Consider the following 11,085-nt stretch of genomic DNA (forward strand, 5'->3'; position numbering starts at 1 on the left):
TCTCGGAGATGCAGACTCACCACAGCACGTCCTTCATGTCTGATATATTCAAAGAGCTGTACTAACTGTTCTAACTAGCAGAGACATGTACTAACACAGAATGACGGGCTGGTGGAGCGCCTGAATGGGATAATAAAGTCCGCGATTCATAAGTTCAGACTGTGATGTTTTAGGTGAAGATTGCAGCAGAAATATAAGAAAGAGAGACAGCACTGAAAGAAATGTGACATTAAAGAGAAACAAAGAAGTTAAACTCTGAAACCTTTTTATGAGCATCCTCAGATCTCATTGATATTGTGTTCATGCAGTTTTTGTGTACTGATGATATTTAAAGTTAATTTAGATTAGGCTTTAACATAAGTGCATACATGTGCTTCAGTGAAGCTGCCAAGGCTTTTGTAGGACTCTCACATGTTTTGGTGCCTGGCAATGTTCCCTCTAATTTTCCATGTGTCTGAGCGAACACACAAACTCCCTGAGCGTCCCTTGGACCACTGTGAGCGACATCAGACGTGTGCACTGTGGTCACGCCAGCATCGAATCCATCCAAGTTACATGGTTTATTAAAATAATCAAATCACAGCATTTACATTTATGTTAGACTACTTTTAATTAACTGCTTTAGCCCACTTACAATGAAAATTTAAAAAATCCTGTTCATGACCTGTGTAGTATGTTAACACTATTGGAAGTAAAAATAACTTTAACTCCAATTTTGAAAACACAACTTTCTTTCTTCATAAAGCTCTGACTTGTATTATGAGTCTGTGGTCTGGGAGAGAGTCTGTAACTCTCTGTCTGCAAAATACAGGATATAATGACCAATGTTGGGCAATTAATTATATAGTTACTACTTCAAAAAAGTAACTCAGTTTGGCAAACAACAAAGTGTTTTGCAGCTGTTTACCTAAAAAGGCGTTTTTTAAATAAACATTTCAAACTATTTGGTAAATGGACTGATTCTTATATAGCGCTTTTCTACTCTCCCGGAGTACTCAAAGCACTCTATACAACATGCCTCATTCACCCAATCACACAAGCACTTCTAAACTCAAGTGCAACTAATAAGCATTCACGGACGCATCAGAGGGCAATTTGGGGTTAGTATCTTGCCCAAGGATATTTGGCATGCAGACTGGAGGAGCCAGGAATCGAACCACCAACCTTTCAATCAGTAGCTGATCTGCTCTACCACCTGAGCCACAGCCACCCCAGGACAATCAGCTGTTCTGAACACAAATTATTTGTGCCACTCCAAAAAATAATTTCTGTCCACTATGAGATAAAGGAGAACAACAGCCTGATACCTGCAGGCCTGACAACAGGAGATGTATCACTGCTGTAACACCTGTAACATTCAGCAGCCGCCTCATTGTTCTGACACACACAGCAAAACTATTGACTACACTACACACTAACTACACACTAACTACACACTAACTACACAAGATTTGCGCTAAACGTCTCAAATCTCTCACATCTCAGAACACCGCCGTCACTCCTAAAACTTCCCCCCGTTTCTTAACAACTAGACAACAGGAAGAAAACCAAACATTGCAGATATTTTTATCATAACTCTGGTTTTACGTGGCCGATCAACACAATTTAAAAACTGGTATAAAGTCCACACTTCTCCCGTCAGTTGTTCCGTCTGTCCTGCTCACATCTCCAATGGTTGGACACGTTGTCATTAATGTGGCTTCACTGCACATCAGCCACGCCGCTTTGCTAGCTAAAACACCGGTGTCGGCACATAAGGACGCTGTCATAGCCTGTCAGCGACGTTGATTGGCTGCGTATATACGAATGTGAATCGCATTATTGGCTGGACTACAGGATAAGGTGGCATCATACTAATCCCATACAGGAGCAGCCAGTCACTCACTGACTAACACTGCAAAACAGAATTGTTAAAGTTTTAATTTTAATTTCAATTCAGGTTAGATTTTCTGTGCGCAGAGACCGTGCCAGCAGTGCGCAGCTTAGAGGGAACATTGGTGCCTGGTTACAACTCGTTCCAGATATATGATGTTGTTGATCTTAATTGTCCCTCTGTGGTTTTTATATTCCATCTCTGTGCCACGCTTTTTCATACCTCACAGTCAGCACAGAGTACACATGTGCATCCTTGAGCATAATCCCTGCTGCAGTCTCCTCCAGATGCAGCTTTGGTTATGGAGACGTCCTTCAGTGTGGAGCACTGAGTGATCTCAGGTCACAGACACAAGGACAGAGGAGAAAGAGGAAACCAGCTCACACAGTCTCACAGGTTGGGTTAATCTGACTCTGAAACTATCATGAATTAGCTGTGTGCAGCAGGCAGGATTGGACCCAAATGTAGACTCATAGGCAGGACTTGAAGTCAAAACACAACTTTATTGCTGGGATGACAGAAATACTAAACAAAAACTAGAAAGCGAAAATTTCAGAAGAAATTTTATGTGTGCCTATGCCGCTGCTAATCTGTGTAGTTTTCCATTCATACGGCTACAGACAGCAAAACTCAGAAGAGCAGCCATTCTCCACCATGAATTATGGTAAAAACAAACACCGCTCGCGCCTCACAGATGACAGCTTACAGTTTTGGGTAAAGATGAGGTCACTTTGTACAGCCCGGATTTGCAGACGCTGTGCACACAGGTTCATAAGCAGAAGTCCCTCTGTACCACGGCAGACCCGACAATGTTTGCACGAACACACTTTGAACCAGTACGTTATGGACCACTTTTCACACATGGTTGGTGTACCCTCCCAGCCAGCTGTAGCTTTTCAACTCACAGCCCGACACACACCCAAAAAACAGCCGAGAGAGCACAGACTACGCCCGAGAGGTGTGATTGCAGATGCCCCTCAGGTGGGTCCACCTCCCCTGCAGCGGCACTGCAGACCACGCCCCGCCACACATATCAAACACGTAAAATAAATATTTATGCACTTTTGCATTCACTTTTTGTTTTTTGTTATTTTTACACAGTGTTCTGAATGATGAACAATGGTCTACAGCCAATCTTGTGTATTATTATACAAACTTTGGTTGTAAGATTCAGATAACTATTTAATAAAAGCTAAATATTTTATACAGGGAGTGCAGAATTATTAGGCAAATGAGTATTTTGTCCACATCATCCTCTTCATGCATGTTGTCTTACTCCAAGCTGTATAGGCTCGAAAGCCTACTACCAATTAAGCATATTAGGTGATGTGCATCTCTGTAATGAGAAGGGGTGTGGTCTAATGACATCAACACCCTATATCAGGTGTGCATAATTATTAGGCAACCTCCTTTCCTTTGGCAAAATGGGTCAAAAGAAGGACTTGACAGGCTCAGAAAAGTCAAAAATAGTGAGATATCTTGCAGAGGGATGCAGCAGTCTTAAAATTGCAAAGCTTCTGAAGCGTGATCATCGAACAATCAAGCGTTTCATTCAAAATAGTCAACAGGGTCGCAAGAAGCGTGTGGAAAAACCAAGGCGCAAAATAACTGCCCATGAACTGAGAAAAGTCAAGCGTGCAGCTGCCAAGATGCCACTTGCCACCAGTTTGGCCATATTTCAGAGCTGCAACATCACTGGAGTGCCCAAAAGCACAAGGTGTGCAATACTCAGAGACATGGCCAAGGTAAGAAAGGCTGAAAGACGACCACCACTGAACAAGACACACAAGCTGAAACGTCAAGACTGGGCCAAGAAATATCTCAAGACTGATTTTTCTAAGGTTTTATGGACTGATGAAATGAGAGTGAGTCTTGATGGGCCAGATGGATGGGCCAGATGGATGGGCCAGATGGATGGGCCCGTGGCTGGATTGGTAAAGGGCAGAGAGCTCCAGTCCGACTCAGACGCCAGCAAGGTGGAGGTGGAGTACTGGTTTGGGCTGGTATCATCAAAGATGAGCTTGTGGGGCCTTTTCGGGTTGAGGATGGAGTCAAGCTCAACTCCCAGTCCTACTGCCAGTTTCTGGAAGACACCTTCTTCAAGCAGTGGTACAGGAAGAAGTCTGCATCCTTCAAGAAAAACATGATTTTCATGCAGGACAATGCTCCATCACACGCGTCCAAGTACTCCACAGCGTGGCTGGCAAGAAAGGGTATAAAAGAAGGAAAAACTAATGACATGGCCTCCTTGTTCACCTGATCTGAACCCCATTGAGAACCTGTGGTCCATCATCAAATGTGAGATTTACAAGGAGGGAAAACAGTACACCTCTCTGAACAGTGTCTGGGAGGCTGTGGTTGCTGCTGCATGCAATGTTGATGGTGAACAGATCAAAACACTGACAGAATCCATGGATGGCAGGCTTTTGAGCGTCCTTGCAAAGAAAGGTGGCTATATTGGTCGCTGATTTGTTTTTGTTTTGTTTTTGAATGTCAGAAATGTATATTTGTGAATGTGGAGATGTTATATTGGTTTCACTGGTAAAAATAAATAATTGAAATGGGTATATATTTGTTTTTTGTTAAGTTGCCTAATAATTATGCACAGTAATAGTCACCTGCACACACAGATATCCCCCTAAAATAGCTAAAACTATAAACTACTTCCAAAAACATTCAGCTTTGATATTAATGAGTTTTTTGGGTTCATTGAGAACATGGTTGTTGTTCAATAATAAAATTATTCCTCAAAAATACAACTTGCCTAATAATTCTGCACTCCCTGTATGAGAGTAAGAAAGAAAAGTATATCTTTGTGTCCACCTTTCTCTGTTAATGCCCTACCTGGCCCCCTGGCAAAAGCTTTGCTAGATCCGCCCCTGCACAGTTACCAGCTGTCAGCTACACAAAAAAATGAGCTTGGTGTTTGTCTCTCAGAAACAGTTCATAACTTCCCTTCAACTCATTCATGTCACCTAAGGGTAAACCTGTTTCTCCATCACCTGTTCAGCTCTGATGATTCAGTAAGGATATCTGGTTTGGAACAGCCGTTTTTACAGCTGTGGCTGCAGCAAACATCAGCTGATACTAGAAATTAAAAGCAAATGAATTCTAACAACAGCTGATCAAGCTTAAACGTGCTGCTGTTGTTTAGCGCGATAAACAAACAAGAGAGAAAAGCCGATCATTGATCAGTTTCATGACTGAAGTTTCAACAGGCGAGAGAATGACAGGGGAGGCTTCGTAACGACAGAATAAATCGTAATATTTTCTCTGAATGTGTCACGATTCCGTTTGTACGGCAACTCTACGAACTAACCATTATGAATAAAATAAAGTCCAACGTCAGTAACTTAGCGCGCACACAGCTGTATATAAACTCCCGTCGTGCTAGCTAGCACGCAGTACGATTGTAAAAAGTCAGCACAACGAAAATAAACTACACCTAAACTCTGTTTATATCTGACCCAAATAGAGTGCAGTTCATAACTTCTTACCTGAAATTCAGTTCACCTCACGCTCCTGCCTTCGCTTTCCCTGATCCATGATTGACCACCGCGTTAGCAATCGCCTGCCCGGCCTCATATGTCTCGTTGGCGGCATGTCCTTTCTGTCACACACCGGTGGGTAGCTGCCCTCTGTTGTAGCTCCACCACCAAACAACTCAGTTATTTTTTCCACATCCAGGTGTAACTCCGATTCTATGCGAGCATTTGCGAGAGACCAGGGAGGTGAAACGACAGAGAGAGTCCCCTCGCTATCCATTTGCAGCCAAGTGCGGCAGCTAGCTAGGTAGCCTGCTAGCTGTCAGGCAGGACCGACGTAGTCAGAGCACTGTCGCTAAATATGGGATGTCTTGATAAAACAAGCAGATATTTGAAGTTTACACACCTACATTCTCGCCTGAAAATATCTTAAAAGCTTATTTTGTGACCTAGAAACACGAATAAAAGACATATAAAACGAAGTGGTGGCCGCCATTGTTCACTCTGTAGAGGCGTGCTATGAATTGTGGGATATTGAGTTTTCCACCAAGCATTACCGTAACTTTTGAATGATTTGCGCAACCTTAAAAATTCCAATGGCTCCTGAAAGCAGCGACGCTGTGCGCACCGTTGAAATTGTCATCATTACGGTAATCCAAATAAGGGTAGACAGGCTGTACCACTCCCGGCATACCACTAGAGAGAGCCAACACACCACAAATGAAGTCTGTTATTTGGCGCCAAAAGATGAATTGGCCTAAATTTGCACTAAATATTAATATTTAAAAAACTATAAAAGTCATGAACACCAAAAGTCATGACATAAAAGTCCAGCTCCAGCCGCACAAAATGATCTAACATATGTAACCCTAATGTCAAAGCTGTTCGGCAGAGGAGCGCGGGAAAATTTTCACTAAAATATTAATATTTAAAAAACTATAAAATTCACAAAGACCAAAAGTCATAGCACACCATTCCAGATCCGGCCGCACAAAATGAGGTAACATATATGAAGCTTGTCTCAAACTGCGGGGCGAGATTCGCTGCAAAATTTCAGGCGGAAACTGGAGAATAATAATAATAACTAGAAAGCGAAATTTCAGAAGAAATTTTATGTGTGCCTATGCCGCTGCTAATCACTGTAGTTTGCCATTCATACGGCTACAGAGAGCAAACTCAGAAGAGCAGCCATTCTCCACCATGAACTATGGTAAAAACAAACACCGCTCACGCTTCACAGATGACAGCTTACAGTTTTGTGTAAGATGAAGTTACTTTGTACAGCGCCGATTTGCAGACGCTGTGCACACAGGTTCATGAGCAGAAGTCCCATTGTACCACGGCAGACCCGACAATGTTTGCATGAACACACTTTGAAGCATTACATTATAGACCACTTTTCACACATGCATTCACTTTTTGTTTTTGTTATTTTTACACAGTGTTCTGAATTATGAACAATGGTCTACAGCCAATCTTGTGTATTATTATACAAACTTTGGTTGTGAGATTCAGATAACTATTTAATAAAAGCTAAATATTTTATATGAGAGTAAGAAAGAAAGTATATCTTTGTGTCCACCTTTCTCTGTTAATGCCCTAGCTTCCCCCCCCCTAAAAGCTTTGCTAGATCCGCCCCTGCACAGTTACCAGCTGTCAGCTACACAAAAAGGAGCTTGGTCTTTGTCTCTCAGAAACAACTCATAACTTCCCTTCAACTCATTCATGTCACCTAAAGTGTAAACCTGTTTCTCCATCACCAGTTCAGCTCTGATGATTCAGTAAGGACATCTCCTGATTTCATCTTCATGCTCCAGCAAACATCAGCTGATACTAGAAATTAAAATCAAAAGAATTCTAACAACAGCTGATCAAGCTTAAACGTGCTGCTGTTGTTTAGCGCGATAAATAAGAGCGAACAGCCGATCATTGATCAGTTTCATGATTGACGTTTCAACACGCGAGAGAATGACAGGGGAGGCTTCGTAACGACAGAATAATCATAATGTTTTCTCTGAATGTGGGACGATTCCGTTTGTACGGCACGGCAACTCTATGAACTAACCCTAATGAATAAAATAAAGTCCAACGTCAGTAACTTAGTACGCACACAGCTGTATATAAACTCCCGTGGCATTACGATTGTAAAAGGTCAACGAAAATAAATTACACCTAAACTCGGTTTATATCTGACCCAAATAGAGAGCGACCGGGTGCTGACACGAGTTTCACCCGCCTCAATATAAGCCAAGCCTGGGTGCTTTTTCACGAAGGGTTGCTAGCGGCGCGAGCTAACTATGCTAGCGGCGCTAGCTAGCTAGCCGGCTATCAGCAACACATAAGAGAACTGCTGCTAATAAACTACACCTAAACTCGGTTTATATCTGACCCAAATAGAGAGCGACCGGGTGCTGACACGAGTTTCACCCGCCTCAATATAAGCCAAGCCTGGGTGCTTTTTCACGAAGGGTTGCTAGCGGCGCGAGCTAACTATGCTAGCGGCGCTAGCTAGCTAGCCGGCTATCAGCAACACATAAGAGAACTGCTGCTAAATAAACTACACCTAAACTCGGTTTATATCTGACCCAAATAGAGTGCAGTTCATAACTTCTTACCTGAAATTCAGTTCACCTCACGCTCCTGCCTTCGCTTTCCCTGATCCATGATTGACCACCGCGTTAGCAATCGCCTGCCCGGCCTCATATGTCTCGTTGGCGGCATGTCCTTTCTGTCACACACCGGTGGGTAGCTGCCCTCTGTTGTAGCTCCACCACCAAACAACTCAGTTATTTTTTCCACATCCAGCTGTAACTCCGATTCTATGCGAGCATTTGCGAGAGACCAGGGAGGTGAAACGACAGAGAGAGTCCCTCGCTATCCATTTGCAGCCAAGTGCGGCAGCTAGCTAGGTAGCCAGCTAGGTAGCCGGCTAGCTGTCAGGCAGGACCGACGTAGTCAGAGCACTGTCGCTAAATATGGGATGTCTTGATAAAACAAGCAGATATTTGAAGTTTACACACCTACATTCTCGCCTGAAATATCTTAAAAGCTTATTTTGTGACCTAGAAACACGAATAAAAGACATATAAAACGAAGTGGTGGCCGCCATTGTTCACTCTGTAGAGGCGTGCTATGAATTGTGGGATATTGAGTTTTCCACCAAGCATTACCGTAACTTTTGAATGATTTGCGCAACCTTAAAATTCCAAGGGCTCCTGAAAGCAGCGACGCTGTGCGCACCGTTGAAATTGTCATCATTACGGTAATCCAAATAAGGGTACACAGGCTGTACCACTCCCGGCATACCACTAGAGAGAGCCAACACACAAATGAAGTCTGTTTATTTGGCGCCAAAAGATGAATTGGCCTAAATTTGCACTAAAATATTAATATTTAAAAACTATAAAGTTATAAACACCAAAAGTCATAACATAATAGTCCAGCTCCAGCCGCACAAAATGATCTAACATATGTAACCCTAATGTCAAAACTGTTTGCAGAGGAGCGCGGGAAAATTTTCACTAAAATATTAATATTTAAAAACTATAAATTCATAAACACCAAAAGTCATAGCACACCATTCCAGATCCGGCCGCACAAATGAGGTAACATATATGAAGCTTGTCTCAAAACTGCGAGGCGAGATTCGCTGCAAAATTTCAGGCGGAAACTGGAGAATAATAATAATAATAACTAGAAAGCGAAAATTTCAGAAGAATTTTATGTGTGCCTATGCCGCTGCGAATCAGTGTAGTTTGACATCATACGGCTACAGAGAGCAAAACTCAGAAGAGCAGCCATTCTCCACCGTGAACTATGGTAAAAACAACACCGCTCGCGCCTCACAGATGACAGCTTACAGTTTTGGGTAAAGATGAAGTGACTTTGCACAGCCCCGATTTGCAGATGCTGTGCACACAGGTTCATGAGCAGAAGTCCCATTGTACCACGGCAGACCCGACAATGTTTGCATGAACACTCTTTGAAGCATTACGTTATGGACCACTTTTCACACATGCTTGGTGTACCCACACAGCCGGCTGTAGCTTTCAACTGACAGCCCGACACACACCCAAAAACAGCCGAAAGAGCACAGACTTTACGCCCGTGGGTCCACCTCCCCTGCAGCGGCACTGCAGACCACGCCCCGCCACACACATCAAACAAGTAAAATAAATATTTATGCACTTTTGCATTTACTTTTTGTTTTTGTTATTTTTACACAGTAAATGATTAACAATGGTCTACAGCCAAACTTGTGTATTATTATACAACTTTGGTTGTAAGATGCAGATAACTATTTAATAAAAAGCTAAATATTTTATACGAGAGTAAGAAAGAAAAGTATATCTTTGTGTCCCCTTTCCCTGTTAATGCCCTACCTGGCCCCCTGGCAAAAGCTTTGCTAGATCCGCCCCTGCACAGTTACCAGCTGTCAGCTACACAAAACAGGAGCTGGGTGTTATTTGTCTCTGAGAAACAGTTCATAACTTCCCTTCAACTCATTCATGTCACCTAAAGCAGGGCTCGCAAAATTTCAAAATCCCTGGTAGCCCTTCGGGGAGGCACTCTTCAGTTTTTGGTAATAAATTTAAGTAGCCCGAATAAAAAAAAAAGAGGACAATTTTTTGATTGATGTTTTGTTTCCTTACAATATTATACATTAAAGTATAATACTGTAAAGGAAACAAAACATCAATCTAAAAATATTTAAAACACAAATTACAACAACAATTTCAATCATCAACTCAAATATTTGGTTCTAATTGAACAAATTTCTATGAACTTGTAAGAACTGTACAACAGGAATCAGTCTGTGTCAGATCCTTATTTTTGACATTCCACTGAAATCACAGGTAAGAGGCAAGTGCAACCAAGATCTAGGCCATTTGCTTTTTGAAGTTTGCAAAGACTGCTAAATTTGTCAGTGGTAGTTCACTCTTTGCAACATAGTAGGCTGTTCTAAACAGATTTTTCAGGACTTCTTGTTATGCTTGGTTTATTTTTAGTATGCTTTTTGCAATTGGTGTTTGTTCTGGGAAAGATATTGCAGACTGGGCAATAATGCATTTCTTGCATTTGTCATGGGTTCTGATGGGGTCTTTCTTAAAATGACTGGTCCCAGTAACAAAGGCGCTTGTCGACTCAGAAATCGAGGGAAACTCACAACACCCGGCAGAACATGAGGTTATTTAGCTCGTCGTATTCCAGCCACATAAATTCTTTAGTCCATGAAACCATAAGCTGCGCTTTCTTTTTCCCTCATAGTCTGATTTGTCATAACTTTTCCGTTTTGTGGTGGCTTTTCTTTGGCTGCCCCTTCTTCACCCTGACCTCTCTTGTTTGGCTCTGCAGAACTAAAATACCTGCTTAAATCCATCTGCTCTTACATGCATATTTACATAACGATCAGCAATTCTCTGCGTAATCAGCCTCTATCACGTTTAAGCTTGCTGCAGGAGATTTCACTTGTCATGTTTGATAGTAAGCTAACGATTGATAAGACGATGTCAGAGGAAGTGGTGTGCAATTAATCTGTGACTACCAATTAGTGCTGTCGCTCTCTACACACAGTTAGCGCAAAGTGAAAGTGAAAGCAAAAAACAAGCGCAAATTCAAACGCGATTTCAATGTGTCACATATTGACAGGGTCATCGATGCCGATGACATAATTACTCAGCTACATTTGCGAAGAATGCAAAAGCATTGACATATCTTTCCCTCCAT

Source organism: Oreochromis niloticus, linkage group LG13 (assembly GCF_001858045.2).
Source record: "Oreochromis niloticus isolate F11D_XX linkage group LG13, O_niloticus_UMD_NMBU, whole genome shotgun sequence".
NCBI lineage: Eukaryota > Metazoa > Chordata > Actinopteri > Cichliformes > Cichlidae > Oreochromis > Oreochromis niloticus.